Genomic DNA, 16118 nt, shown 5'->3' with positions numbered 1-16118 from the left:
TATGACATTAATGTACAGTTGAAATAAAAGCACATGTGTAAAAATTAAACCTGGAACCTGTTTGAAACTGGTACAAGTCCATATATTTACATATTTAACACATTGCTACATCTGTATCTTTACATTTATGTGGGTCAGTGTTTGTTTATATTGTCACACATATATAACATTAATATATCTCTTTGTCAGTTTTTGTTGATATTATAAACAGTGGGTTCAAAAGTCCGAGACCAGTTTCCCAGAATGTAAATATATACGTCTTAAAAAGAAAAACATACAGTAAATAAACATATAAAGCTTTAAACTTAAGTACATACATAAATATGTATTTAATCTAATATATTGTTAACAATATCTTAATCCTAATATAGATATTTTCAATATATGAACAGAAAGAAATGTTACTATGTTTGTTGTTTGTTATAAACTATAATCTTCATGTATCCGGAGGATGTTTATGAATGAATTTATGAATTTCCCTTTGAGGATTACGGTAATAAAGTAATACTTATTCTTATTATTCTTATATGTGATGATAATACAGGTGACATCACTCTGTGTATGGGAGCTATATGTTTACATTACATTACATTTCTGTGTGGGTAAAACTTAACTGTTGAAAATCTTCAACTTTAATAAAAATAGTGTTAGTTGGAGAACTGAAATCTGTAACATGGCTCCCTCCTCTCAGCTCTTATCGTGTGTTTTCTGTTTTCTCTCAGCTCTTATCAGAGGAAGCTGCAGCATGAATGGATTTTCTGTTCAGCCTGATTTGTTTAGTGATGATGTTTGTTTTTCCTGGAACGTGTACGTGCACAGAGCTGTGACACGACTCTCTGTTCGTCTGACACTGTTTACGACAGGATGAGGTGTCAGGATCATATTTACTTTACACACAGTCAAGTCTTAGACAACAGAGAGTTAGAGATATAAATTAATAGAAATAAATTAAAGTAAATATGAAGAAATTAAACAACCAAACTCATAAAATACACAACCCAACAACTCCACAACGCTCTGGTGGACAAGTTGTGACCTGCACATTCACCACGCTATGAGATAATAACAGAACGTTACCAGACAGAGTTGTTTTAGAGGGAAATGCAGAGATGAAAAACTGTCCCTGAAGGCAACGCGCATCAGTGGTTTTGCATGAATTTCCCTCTACAACAACTCTGTGTGGTAACGTTGTGTTATTATCTCATAGCGTGGTGAATGTGCAGGTCACAACTTGTCCACCAGAGCGTTTTGGAGTTGTTGGATTGTGTATTTGATGATGAGTTTGATGAGGGAAACCAAGAAATCCCATTTCCCATAGCCGTTCTAAAAGTAGCTTGCATCGACAATTACCTACTATGACTATAGGGATTATGGGCCAATTTGACAAAATGTTGAACTATCCCTTTACAGTAACAGTCACACACACTTTTCCCTAAATAACAACCTGACACACACACACACACACCCTTTAAATAAAGTACAAAAAGAGAAACATAAATTGGGATAAATGGGAAATTCATATTGCAGGGCGGCGGTGGTACAGTGGTTACTCATAGGTCAGCACTGTTGGCCTGTCAGCATGGGTGTGTGTGTGTGTGTGTGTGTGTGTGTGTGTGTGTGTGTGTGTGTGTGAACCCGCCCTCGCTCTCTATCAGCTGGGATTGGCTCCTGCACATGCACAGATAAAGAAGATGGATGGATTAATCCTGCAGAGACTGAGCAGATACAGATGTACAAGAGTTGTTGTTGTTCTTTTTTTTTCTCACTGTATCATCTTTAAAGGGATAGTTCAACATTTTGGCAAATTGGCCCATTGCTATAATCCCTATATTATTATTAATCTTTATTGCAGACACAACAAGCGGTCCATATCAACAACAACAGACATGTTAAAAACAGATTTAAGAAGGAGAGAGAGAAAAAAGACATACACAAAGACAGAGAATCAATTCTCCACATAATTCATAAGCAGGCTATCCCACCAGTGTTTTCTAAGCCTGGAGAAATACCTATAGCAGCTCCTATCAGGGCTGGTCAAAGCCCCAATAATGCTGTTCCCCGAGTCATCCAGGCGGCACATAAATCGATACATTAAATTTCTCAGAAGTGCTTCACAATTGGGTACATTTAAATTAACAAAGAGTTGACTCGCACTGTGCCACCTGGGCACCTGAAGCAACAACCTCAGTCCATCATTGTAGGCCACTATGAGCCGCCGCATACTGCTTTTCTTATAGCTACACCAGAGGTGAGCTGTATACATTGGTGTACAGAAAGATCTAAACAGGGAACATTTAACATCAACTGAGCACATACTAAACCTACGAAGGAGCATATTAGCTTGAGCATATTGCTTTGAACACTGCCTATAAATATCTCTATCATCATGCCAATCATCAGTAAGAACATGCCCAAGATACTTTGTCTCCTGACATGTCATGAGCGGTTTATCATCTAGGAAGAACTGAGGAAACACTAATTTCTTGTCCTCTTTGCTCCTGACTATCATGACATTACTTTTCTTGTCATTAAATTTAATGTCATAAGCATTCCCATACTGTGAACATACCTTTAACAAACTTTGTAGGCCAGCACTGTATGGACTAAAAATAACCAGGTCATCAGCATACATTAAATGATTTACAACAGTATTTCCAACAAGACAGCCTGTGTTACATGTGTTCAGCTGTTTTGACAGGTCATCCATGTATACATTAAACAAAATGGGGGACAAAATGCCACCTTGGCGAACACCATTATTTACATGAAACGGGGCCGACACAACATTACCCCATTTGACCCTCATTGTTTGGTTGGCATACCAGAATACAAGTATTCTAAGTATGTACTTTGGAATAACTCTGGCTGACAGTTTCAAAATTAATTTTTCATGATTTATTCTGTCAAATGCCTTAGATGCATCTATGAAACACAAAAATACAGTGGAATTCTGACTTTTATAATGAGCTACAATTTCTTTAAGAGCATATATACACATGTCTGTACTGTGATTTCTTTTAAAACCAAATTGATTATCCATGGTTAAAATAAACGTTTCTATTCTTGTTAATAAGATCCTTTCTAGCACTTTGGATAAAATGCTAGCAAGAGCGATAGGTCTATAGTTATCCATGCAGTTTAGTTTCCCAACCTTGTCCTTAATGACAGGCACCAACAGAACAGAGGTGAGAGAGTCTGGGAGGACCCCATGAATCATGAAACCTGTAAAGCACATTGCGAGGAGAGGGCAGAGCCTTTGGCTGGCATTTTTTAAGTGCTCAGCTGTTATGAGATCTATACCACAAGCCTTGTTGCTTTCTATCATCCCAATGACTTGATATACATCGTCAGATCTAATAATCATATTCACAGAAGAGTCAACATTTTCTACCTTCAATACATTACTTTTAACACAATTAAATAAATTACAATAGTGTTCACGCCAGAGCTCAGCTATCTTGGCTGGTTCACAAGCTCCCTCTATGTTAGATGGTAGGGAGGATTTACAGTTGTTCATAACTCTGACCTCTTTCCAGAAATCATAGGGATTATTATCCCTCAACTTCCTGGCAAGTGAATCAGCTCTCATTTTGTTCTCATGTCTTTTAATAAAACGTAGTGCATATTTATATTTTGCATTGGTAAGTTTTTTATGCTCAAATAATGTCCCTTGTCTGGGCCTACCAGCATGTGACCAGAGTTTGAAAGCTTCTCTCGCTGCAGCATGCTGTTCAGCTACAAAGTCATTCCATCCAGGTTTGATGTTACAAGCCTTGTTTTTATGTTTACTTAAGGTCTTACTAGAAGCATTGAGGACAGCCACAATATTGTCATACATACCACAGAGTTTGATACTATGATTTGGATTTTTACAGTTCATGTTAAAACACAGAAGAGCATCAATAGGCAACTCAATATTACTTAACAAGTTTTCAGTTTCAATAAAATATCGATTTAAATCCTCCTTAGTCAGATTTGACCAATCCAACCTTCCATTATTAGTGTCAGCAACTTTATCAACAAGCAATGGTATATTTTCAACATTCAAGGAGATCACAATTGGTATATGATCAGTAGTAGCCATTCCATAATATATATCCATGTTATCTATAGCTGCATGGGCATCTGCTGTACACAAGCAGTGGTCAAGCCACGATGTTGTGTGCCAGGCTTCACTGACATAGGTAAAACTGTTGTCAGGCAGGAAGATTTTACTGGATAATATGAGATTGCCATCACTACAAAATTGTAGCAGATGTTTAGCAAATAAAGATTTCTGATCAGACAAATCAGCGTTAAAATCCCCAACAACAAAGACAGAAGATGAGCCATTATCCTCAATGAAGGAATGTATGGTTGCTAATCTACTCAAAAATTCATCCTCAAATTCACGAGACTCATAAGGTGTATAAATATTTATGAGTGTGAACTTCTTTTTATTACAATTGATTTCAAGCCCAATGGCCCAGTCGACATTCAATCTTAAAACATTAACAAATGGATCATATTTCTTATTCCAGAATACTGCCACACCTCCAGGTATCCTCCCTTGTACTATTTTTGTGCTAAGGTCTGTGGTGGACTCTCCAGCACCATGGAAGTCCTTATGGAGTGTACTCAGATTATGCAAGTCTTGTTTAGCAAGCCAGGTTTCTTGAAGGCACAGAATGTCACACTCCTTCAGTAAAGCGTCAACCACCAAACGTCTTGTTACGTCAGCTGCACTGTGCCCCACACGCAGGCCACGCACATTGTATGATATTACGCGAATCTTGATTTACAGTCCACTCCTCCCAGGCATATCATCCCTCAGTGCGCTGCTTTTCTTTGAGCCCTCTGACCCAGACGATGCGCCTGTTACACCTGTTGAGCCTCTTGGCCAGCGCTTCTCATAATAACGTCGGACAAAGCAGCCATCTGGCCATAGCTGAGGATCATATAGTTCCGCAACTTCACCACACTCAGCACTGACATGGAAAGAGCTGCATCTGTTGTAGGCCGATTCAATCTTACGGCATTTTACCTCTCGCCCCAGCTTCTCTTTTAAATAGTCACAGAGAGTATCAGCGTCAAGGCTCGGGTCAAATCTGGTTGCAAACACACTCACCAGTTTTGTCTTGACAGCTCGTATGTTGCCTCCCGTGCTTGTGCCAGTTATTCCAGTCCGCTTTTGCTCACGTTTCCCCGTAGCCTTTGTCAGACGAGGTTTCACTTGGGTGTCGGAGCCTGCAGGTGCTGGTTTCATGCGACGGCTTTCTTTAACAGCAACACTCCACGCGGGGGATCGCAATCCAGCGGTCGGAGGCGGCGGAGCCAGCGGAGCCATGGCCGCAGTTGTAAACTGCCCCGACTCAGGAGTTTCCCCGGTTGTTGCTACCTGTCTGTGCACCTCATTGCCGGCGTCCCTACGGGAACCCGGCGGCTTCTCCAGAGCAGACAGCCTGCCATCAAGAGTAGCAGTCACCACCTGTAGACTTTCACAGGCATTTGTTTGTGATTCAAGTGTTCTTTTCAGGCAGCAGATATCACCATTTATCTGCTCCATTCTTCCCAGAAGCGTCGACACATCAAGGTGGTTGAATGAGACAGGAGGGAGATCGTCCAGGTAGTGGGAGACGAATCTCGGTATATCCTCGCCACATTCATTCAGCACTTTCAGGCACATTTTTACGTTGTTAATATCTTTTTGTGCGCCTTTGTGTGAGACACAACGGATGGAGGTGTTTGGACAGACCTCAAACAGCGTCTTCTTAGATGACTCTATCCGCTCAGAGCTAAAGTTGTGCGTAATCAGCAGGATAATTTCATCATGATTTAAAGTTCTCATCTTCACCACAATAAAGTTCAGTAGCTCATCTTCTACTATCACTCTACCAGTGATGGGAATAACGGCGTTAAAATAAACGGCGTTACTAACGGCGTTATCTTTTTCAGTAACGAGTAATCTAACTAATTACTATTTCCACCGTTACAACGCCGTTACCGTTACCGACAATTAAATGAGGCGCGTTACAAACTACTTTGAAGCCGTTGTCCTCCGACTTGGCTCATCTCATCTCAGACACAGAAGCTGCTAAACTGTTGTTGTTTTTTCCTCCTCTCCTTTGGTGAGGGGAGGGGGGAGGAGGGAGGGACGAGACAACCGCATAAGTGATGATGATTGGTTGAGGCAGAGTAAGGTTTCATGCTAAGCCAATCAGAGGCAGTGTTCAGTTTGTACACAAACCACACACGCACGCAGTTTAGCCTCACACACACAGACTAGCAGAGGGAAGCTGCCGAGATCGGAGGGAAAGTGGAAACAGACACTACTTTAATCTCCCTGAGGTAAAAGACAAGAACATGTGAGGTGTAGCTACATTATGTCCCGGAGCGAAGTGTTTGTCCTGAGCTTCTGCTCACCTGACTCTGTGCAGCTTCTTCATTAAATCCAAACAGTCCGACACAGCGACGCACTGCTCCTTTAGACTCTAAAGTCTCTGTAGCTCATCAGCTGGAACTCTTCCAGAGCAGCTACAGCAGCGTTGTGACCTCAACCATGGTTGGTGAGAGCAGAAATGTTGTTGTTGTAGTGAAAATGGGCGGGCTCGTGAAGACGCGAATTTACACAAAGTCAAAACGAGCGATAAATCGCATTTCTCGCGTATCTCGCGTTTGGTCGCGCGTATAAACTCGAGCGAAAAAAAAGCGTTCCTCGTGTTTGGCGGGAAGCCCCTTGCGGGTCTTCCCGCCAAACACGATGAAAAGGACGAAGACGCGAAGGTCCCGTCGCCATAAAAGAATCGGGTGTAGCGTCGCAAAAAAAAAAAAGTCGCGTCTACCGCGTCTCGCGCCTAATCGCGTCTTTGCGTCACGGCCTTTTACACCGCGGACGTAACGAATAAACGGTGACGGTGTGAACGAACAACATAGAACAGGACCAGACGTGGCGTTGTTTCCTCTTTTCACCTACAGCTCCACTCTCCCTTACTTACAGTAACTACTGTTATTGTTGAGGCCAGAGAATTGTGGGGTTTGTAGTTTTTGACCAATCGTGTGCTCTTTCTTTTTGTGATTTTTCCGGTTCACACATGTTTGTTTTTTTTAGGGGCAAATGCGAGTGAAATGCTCGCCCATGGTGGGCATAAGAAAGTTTAAGTGCATACATATTTTATGATGCTGTGTATTATATATTTAAGACCATCTTAGAATTTTCTAATAAATTTAATACTTTTTAAGGCCTTAATTTTAGATGGGCCTACATGAATTTAAGACTTTTTAAGGATCCGCAGATACCCTGTTGTGCGCTCGCAGCAGGACAGATAATCAGATGGATAATCGGTAAAGTTAATAATTTCACTTAATGTGGCCATGAATAAATTAATTTCGATGTTTCACCTGTTATTAAACGCAAATCTTGAATAGGTCTCCGCTGTTTTCACATTTAAAAAGGTCTTTGTTGTCTTTATACAGAGACAATATGAGATTTGCTTGTAGCCACAGCACTTAAAAAACCCACTGTAACCTATTTTCATAGGCACACCAGCCTCGCTTTCAATAAAACACACTCGCATTCCATAATTGCGATCAGTGAAATATATGAAAACAATAAAATACAATTTAAAAATGAGAGAAAAAAAATCCAAATTCTTCGACATATTTAAACTTAAAAAAAAAGAAAGAAAAAGTAACGCAATAGTTACTTTCCCTGGTAACTAGTTACTATTATAGTGAAGTAGTGGAGTTACTAACTCAGTTACTTTTTGGGAGAAGTAATTAGTAACTATAACTAATTACTTTTTAAAAGTAACGTTCCCAACACTGCACTCTACCATCCGTGGTTCTGAAAATCTCAGGTTTGCTGCGGGAGTGCGGAGCTCCCTCAGCACGCTGTGTCGTGTCAGCCATGAGAGTAGAGCAGTAGGTTTGTTACCTTTATTTGTCGGTGCAAACTATTTTTTAGAACGGTGGAGCAGAGCCGTGAGCTGCTCAGAGCTACGCTATGGAGGCTCATGGGATTTCTTGGTTTCCCTCATCAAACTCATCAAATACACAACCCAACAACTCCAAAACGCTCTGGTGGACAAGTTGTGAGCTGCACATTCACCACGCTATGAGATAATAACAGAACGTTACCAGACAGAGCCGTTTTCGAGGTAAATACAGGGTAAATGCAGAGACTGCTTTCTGAAAAACTGTCCCTGAACGCAACGCGCATCAGCGGTTTTGCATGAATTTACCTCTAAAACAACTCTGTATCGTAAAGTTCTGTTATTATCTCATAGCGTGGTGAATGTGCAGCTCACAACTTGTCCACGACAGCCTTTTGGAGTTGTTGGGTTGTGTATTTGATGAGTTTGATGAGGAAAACCAAGAAATTCCCTTAGCCTCAAAGGTAACGAACCTACTGCTATGACTACAGGGATTATGGCAATGGGCCAATTTGCCAAAATGTTGAACTATCCCTTTAAAAACAGAGACTAAATGTGTCGATGTGTGGTTGTCCTGTGTCTCAGCTGATTAAAACCACGGTGGCTCAGGTGCTGGAGGCCCGAGACGAAGCTCCGGGCTGGAGTCGGGTCGGCTGTGGTGTCGTCTGTCTCATCGAGGACGAGTCTGTCCACGCATACTTCCTGCGTCTGTACTGTGTCAAGGTGAGAGGACACACACACACACACACACACACACACACACACACACACACACACACACACACACACACACACACACACACACACACACACACACACACACACACACACATTGCCATAATCCCTATAGTCATAGCAGTAGGTTCGTTACCTTTAATTGTCGGTGCAAGCTGTTTTTAGAACGGCGGAGCAGAGCCGTGAGCTGCTCAGAGCTACACTACGGAGGCTCATGGGATTTCTTGGTTTCCCTCATCAAACTCATCAAATACACAATCCAACAACTCCACAACGCTCTGGTGGACAAGTTGTGACCTGCACATTCACCACGCTATGAGATAATAACACAACGTTACCAGACAGAGTTGTTTTAGAGGGAAATGCAGAGACTGCTTGAGGAAAAACTGTCCCTGAAGGCAACGCGCATCAGCGGTTTTGCATGAATTTACCTCTAAAACAACTTTCCAGTTCCAGTTCAAGATATCTTTAATTCACCTCAATTAAAGATATCTACATGTCCCTGTTCAGATATCTTAAATTAAGTTTCGACAAATCGATGTCAAAATGATGTTGTAGATATCTCAAACTGTCATTGCAGTATCACTTTATATCTGCCTTGATTTAGGACCTCACATGTCATATTTGACATTTCTGTATTGCTGCTCATGTTATATCTGTTGTTTCGGTGTGTCCCTGAACGCAGCGCGCCAAGTTGCTGTGGGAGCAGGAGCTGTACGTCCCCTTCAAGTACACAGCAAGCCGCTCGTTCTTCCACACGTTCCCTGCAGACGTGAGTGACGCTGTGTTACAGCATCAGACTTAGACTTAGAGGAAGAAACTTTATTGATCCCAAAGGAAATTCAAGTATCTCACATACAAATAATATAGGCTAGTAATATAATATAATAAATATATTACTAACTCTTTATTCCAGACACATAGTCATGACAATTACGAAAATTAAAAGACAGACAAAGAATGGAAGGAAGTACATTGTGCAGCACCATTGCCATTAAAAATACTATACACAAACCATACATATAAATGAAGCACATGAGACAGCATTTACTTTAAAAAAGGGTCAAGCTAACATGCCAGTGCTTATAATATAATATAATAAATATAATATAATCCAGTCCCCCTTAGATAACCCCCAACCTATGGAACTCTTTATTCTATTATATTCTATTTTTATTATTTTATTATAAATCCTAAATTGTATGTAATATATGCATATTTTTTTTTATATATTCTATTTTATTTTATTTACATTTTTATTTTTATCCCTACCTTTAACTATTTATAAGTTCCTTGTGCTGTAAACTGACCTTTAAAAAAGAACATTTCTGATTCTGATTCTGATTCTGATTGTAATATATAACATAATATAATATAATATAATATAATATAATATTATATTATATTATATTATATTATATTATATTATATTATATCATATTATATTATGGTTTGGGAGAGCAAAATAAAACAAAGTAAGAAAAAATATACACATAATATACATCCAAATAAATGATAAAAGGTGGATTTTCTCTCAGGGTTTCCAGGTCGGCTTCAACTTTGCTGATGAGACGGAGGCCAAAGAGTTTGAGCTCTCAGTGAAAGCTGCTCAGGGACAACAAGGTGAGGACAACAACAACAACAACAACAACAACAACAACGACCTGAGCAGAGGTTGAACTTGTCTCTCTCGTCTCTGTTCACAGAGAAGTTCATGACCGAGACCGAGACGAACACGGTGACAGTGAAGGCAGCAGAGTCACGGTGAGAAGCAGCAGCTCAGAGAGAAGAGACGATTCAACAGCTGGTTCAATGTTTATTCCTCCTCATCTTCTCCATCTTCTTCCTCCTTCTCCTCCTCTTTCTCCATCTTCTTCCACTTTCACTTCTTCCTCCTCCTCTTCTTCTTTTGCTTTTTCCTCCTCCTCCTCCTTCTTCTTCCTCCTCTTCCTCCTCCTTCTCCTTCTTCTACTTTTGCTTCTTCCTTCTCCTCCTTTTTCTACTACTACTTCTTCCTCCTCTTCCTCCTCCTCCTCCCTCTACTTTTGCTTCTTCCTTCTCCTCCTCCTTTTTCTACTACTTTTACTTCTTCCTCCTCTTCCTCCTCCTCCTCCTCCTCCTTCTACTTTTGCTTCTTCCTTCTCCTCCTCCTCCTTTTTCTACTACTTTTACTTCTTCCTCCTCCTCCTCCTTCTTCTTTTTCTTCTTCCTCCTCCTTCTTCTACTTTTGCTTCTTCCTTCTCCTTTTTCTACTACTTTTACTTCTTCCTCCTCTTCCTCCTCCTCCTCCTCCTCCTTCTACTTTTGCTTCTTCCTTCTCCTCATCCTCCTTTTTCTTCTACTTTTACTTCTTCCTCCTCCCCCTCCTTCTTCTTTTTCTTCCCCCTCCTCCTCCTTCTACTTTTACTTCTTCCTTCTTCTCCTCCTCTTCCTTTTTTGTCTTTTTCTTCCTCTTTCCCCTCCTCCCTGTTCTTCTTCTTCCTCTTCCTCCTCCTTTTTCTTCTTCTCCTCCTCCTCCTTTTTCTTCTTCTTCCTCCTCCTTCTACTTTTGCTTCTTCCTTCTTCTTCTCCTCCTCCTCCTTTTTGTTCTTCTTCCTCCTCCTCCTTCTTTACTCAGGGACGAGTGTTTCCTAGAGGAGGCCCCAGTCAGCGTCTCTCCTCCAGCCTCCAGCTCAGTGAGTCGACATAATACGACCATCACCAGTCAGACACAGACACTGTGTCTAATGAACCAATCAGTGACTGTGTGTGTGTGTGTGTGTGTGTGTGTGTGTGTGTGTGTGTGTGTGTGTGTGTGTGTGTGTGTGTGTGTGTGTGTGTGTGTGTGTGTGTGTGTGTGTGTGTGGTGTTGAGTTCAAGGACCTGGACCTGGACCCGGCCGTCAGACGACTGCTGCTGCAGGCCAAACTCCCCGTGGAGGAGCTGAGGGACAAAGACGTGGCCGAGGCCGTCGACTGCATCATCACCAGATTTGGAGGCCTGAGGGCCGTGCAGGGAGCGCTGAGGGGCCGAGGTGCTGCCGCTCTACAGATACAACAGTCTGATACTATTAAAGGGATAGTCCACCCAAAATTCAAATTTCGAGTTACGGGGGGGTCCGCGCAGCAGGATTTGTCCATGTAATGGTTGTGAATGGATACCAACTTTCTTAGTCCAAAAAGACACATCAAAAAACATCCAAATACCTCCATACTGCTCGTCTGTAATGTCCCTCTTGTATTGACGCCCCAACATGAGAAATTGTTCCGCCGGTCTTTGCACTGACGCAGGAAGAGCAGTAAACTGAGACACTGGGAGCTTCCGCTACAAACAAGCTTAAAATATAGACTTATTAAATTTTTTTCGGAACAATTTCTCATGTCGGGGCTTCAATACAAGAGGGACATTACAGACGAGCACTATGGAGGTATTTGGATGTTTTTTGGTGTGTCTTTTTGGACAAAGAAAGTTGGTATCCATTGACAACCATTATATGGACAAATACTGCTGTGCCGACCCCCCCATAACTCAGAGAAGGAACGTAGGACTCTGAAAATTCTCACAGCTCTTAGTCGACATGAGGGTGAGTAGATAATGAGTGAAATTTGAATTTTGGGTGAACTATCCCTTTAACTAGTGTTGTAGTCCTGAGTCCACATCTACAAGGTCTTGGTCTCAGTCCAGCTGGACTCTGGATGTTTTTTCCAGACCAGTCAAGACCACAGTGACAGTCACATCTTTATTTAAAGGGATAGTTCAACATTTTGGCAAATTGGCCCATTGCCCTAATCTCTATATTCATAGCAGTAGGTTCGTTACCTTTAATTGTCGGTGCAAGCTATTTTGAGAACGGCGGAGCAGAGCCGCGAGCTGCTCAGAGCTACGCTACGGAGGCTCATGGGATTTCTTGGTTTCCCTCATCAAACTCATCAAATACACAATCCAACAACTCCAAAACGCTCTGGTGGACAAGTTGTGACCTGCACATTCACCACGCTATGAGATAATAACACAACGTTACCAGACAGAGTTGTTTTAGAGGTAAATTCATGCAAAACCGCTGATGCGCGTTGCCTTCAGGGACAGTTTTTCAGCAAGCAGTCTCTGTATTTACCCTGTATTTACCTCGAAAACTGCTCCGTTTCGTAACGTTCCATTATTATCTCATAGTGTGGTGAATGTGCAGGTCACAACTTGTCCACGAAAGCGTTTTGGAGTTTTTGTATTTTGTATTTGATGAGTTTGATGAGGGAAGCCAAGAAATTCCTTTAGCCTCCGTAGTAGACAAAGAGAAGATGATTTGATCTAAAATCTAAACCATATTTAAAGGGATAGTTCAACATTTTGGCAAATTGGCCCATTGCCATAATCGCTATAGTCATAGTAGGTTTGTTACCTTTAATTGTCGGTGCAAAGCTATTTTTAGAACGGCGGAGCGGAGCGGCGAGCTGCTCAGAGCTATAGTAGCTGAGGAGCAATAACTTGAAAATGGTCGCTCATTGGTTTGTTCTCGGTCTCAGGTTAGATGGTCTGGACTACAACACTAATATTTATACTATATATTTATGTATAATAGTGTTAAAGGTGATTCATGAGGTTTACAGTTGTTGTTCTGGAAGGATTTACAGGTCTGGCCTCTCAGACGCTGCCACGATCTGCAGGAGCCTCCATCTCCACCGCTCTGAGGAAAGGTCCTCTACCCCCGGTCCCCTCCTTCACCTCCTTCTCCACCTCCTCCTTCACCTCCTTCACCTCCTTCACCTCCTCCCTGCAGACACCACCTGGACCAGGGGAAGTGGACCAGCTCCACATCCCTCCTCCTCCAGCTGCTCCAGCTCCAGTTCTTCCAGAGAGGATCAGGAAGAGCGTCAGTTTCAAATATGTGAGGCGACATGTTTTTGTTGTTGTGTGAATATGTGTGTGTGTTTAAAGGAATAGTAGCATTTTTTTTTAAAAGTGGGGTTGTATGATCTACCAATAGCCCCTAAGTACTTTAATTGCAGTAGAAGACTCTCTGCACTCCTCCCGTTAGCAACGCCAGCCCATAATAGCCCTGCCCAGAGATTTACAACATACAGTGTTGTGAATGGACCCAAAGAAACGGCCTATTTTCACGGCCTAAAAGAGGTTTTACGTGAAAAAAAAAAAACCCAGTTCCATTGTTCGCTATAATATAATTTTATTTGGACCTAACCAACTCACGTATCCCTCCGCCCAGGGTTAGCGCCCGCCGATCAGCAGTTGGTTAGGTCCAAATAAAAACTGCATTTTTCCTGCACTTTAAAGGGCTGGAAAAAATTATATTATGGAACTGGGTTTTTTTCTTTCAGGTAAAACCTCTTTTAGGCCGAGAAAATAGACCGTTTCTTTGAGTCCATTCACAACAATGTATGTTGTAAATCTCTGGGCAGGGCTATTATGGGCTGGCGTTGCTAACGGGAGGAGTGCAGAGAGTCTTCTACTGCAATTAAAGTACTTAGGGGCTATTTGTAGATCATACAACCCCACTTAAAAAAAATGCTACTATCCCTTTAAAGTGTGTGAGTTACTTGATGATTGACCTCTGACCTTCTCTGTGGCGTGATCTGTGTCAGACGGGTTCCTCGGCTGATCGGGACAGAAGCGACCTCATCCTGGCGGCGCTGAGAGACGTCTTGATCCAGAAACAGCTGAGAAGCACGAGCGAACCTGAAGGCAACGAAGATCTGAGTCACACGCACACACCGTGATGATGTCATTATCCTGCTGTTAGGCTCATTTACATATGAAGTTACCTATATATTACAATATGTATGTATAGCATATACAAAAACATAGTAAATTTGTTGATGTGCATATATTGAAAATATCTGTATTATTATTTTTCACATTGTAGAACATATTAAGAATATTTAAAATTAAATATATTTCAAAGTTTATTTCAGTTCAAGTTCAATTTTGTTTTGACATAAATATCCAGCCCGTACAAATATCTATATTTATGTTTATATAGGTTTTTCTAATGTTATGCTACATAAATGTTTATCCATCTCAAAGCTAATATATTAAATATGTATTTACAGTAATTTAATATAACCCATATGGTTTCAACATCTTATTCCATACGAAAAATCACAATATAGATATTGTTAATCGGTTTTTGTTTTTTGTAACATACAGCCATTACTCTGGATATAGGTGATAGATATATTACATTTCTGCACAGATGTACCTACTGGATTTCCATATGACATATATTTTATTGTAGACATATGTTATATTGCTGTACAGTACCTACTGTAGGCATATCACATGAATATATTTCCATCCAAACCATGTTAATATGAGCTGATATTCAATTCAATTCAATTCAATTCAATTTATTTGAAGTGGGACAGTGCAAGTTCATGAACGAAACATAAAATCGTAAACAAGCCGGATTGTAGCCACAGGCTATTTCCATCCGCTGTCCCATACATAGATGTTCCCTGTTACAGAATACAATAAAAAAAAACAAAAGCATGTTATAAAATAGCAACAGTCAGTTTACAGTACAATAGATAACAATACAGATTCGGTGCCGTAGTACGACAGTACAAAAGTGCAACCGTGTCATGGGATAAAGTGCTTACAATCATCAAAGTGCTTAGAGGGTCCTGGGAGTAATGTCTAATTGAGCTGTGTCTCAATGATAGGTCTAAGGATATAATTTAATCACTTGCACTGCTATAAATAACTAAAAGTTATATAATAATATATAACTTTTATTATAATATATATTATAATATAATATATAATATTATAAACAGTCATGTTTAAACTGATTGAGAAATAAATCAGAAAACATATAGAAACATAGAAAACTGTTAAATGTGTGTTGATTTAATAAACCCACATACTGTATATAAATTAAATACATATAGTTAAAATGAATGGTTATAACTTGTTTTAACATGTAAAACTCATCTTATAATATATTTACTATATGTATTTCACATGTTATACACTGGTGACGTCTCTCCTTATATGTGACATCATCAGTCTGCACGTCATATGTTATATTCCTGTATAATAGAGATTTCAGAAACAAACTCAACATGTGTGGCTTTGAGACACAGTAAACGTGCTTGCAATTTGTATATTTCGATATGATGTGAGTTTTTACCTCATTGTTTTGAGTCAGTAAGTCATTATTTTGAGATAGTATCTCATTATGTTTAATTAAGTATCACATTATTTTGAGTTAGTCTATATTTTGAGAATGTATCTTAGCATTTTGACTTAATTGCTCATTATTTTGAGAAAGTATCTCATTATTTTAACTTTATCATTATTTTGAGGAAGTATCTCATTATTTGACTTAGTATAGCTTTATTTTGAGGAAGTATCTCAATATTTTTGAGTTAGTATCTCATTATTTTGAATTAATTTCTTATTATGTTGACTTTGTTTATCATTATTTTTATTAAAAAATATATCTAATTTTATTGACTCAGTTTTTCAAGTTCTCATTAT

The sequence above is a fragment of the Trachurus trachurus genome, assembly GCF_905171665.1.
Source record: "Trachurus trachurus genome assembly, chromosome: 5".
Taxonomy (NCBI): domain Eukaryota; kingdom Metazoa; phylum Chordata; class Actinopteri; order Carangiformes; family Carangidae; genus Trachurus; species Trachurus trachurus.
This window is presented reverse-complemented; position numbering follows the sequence as displayed.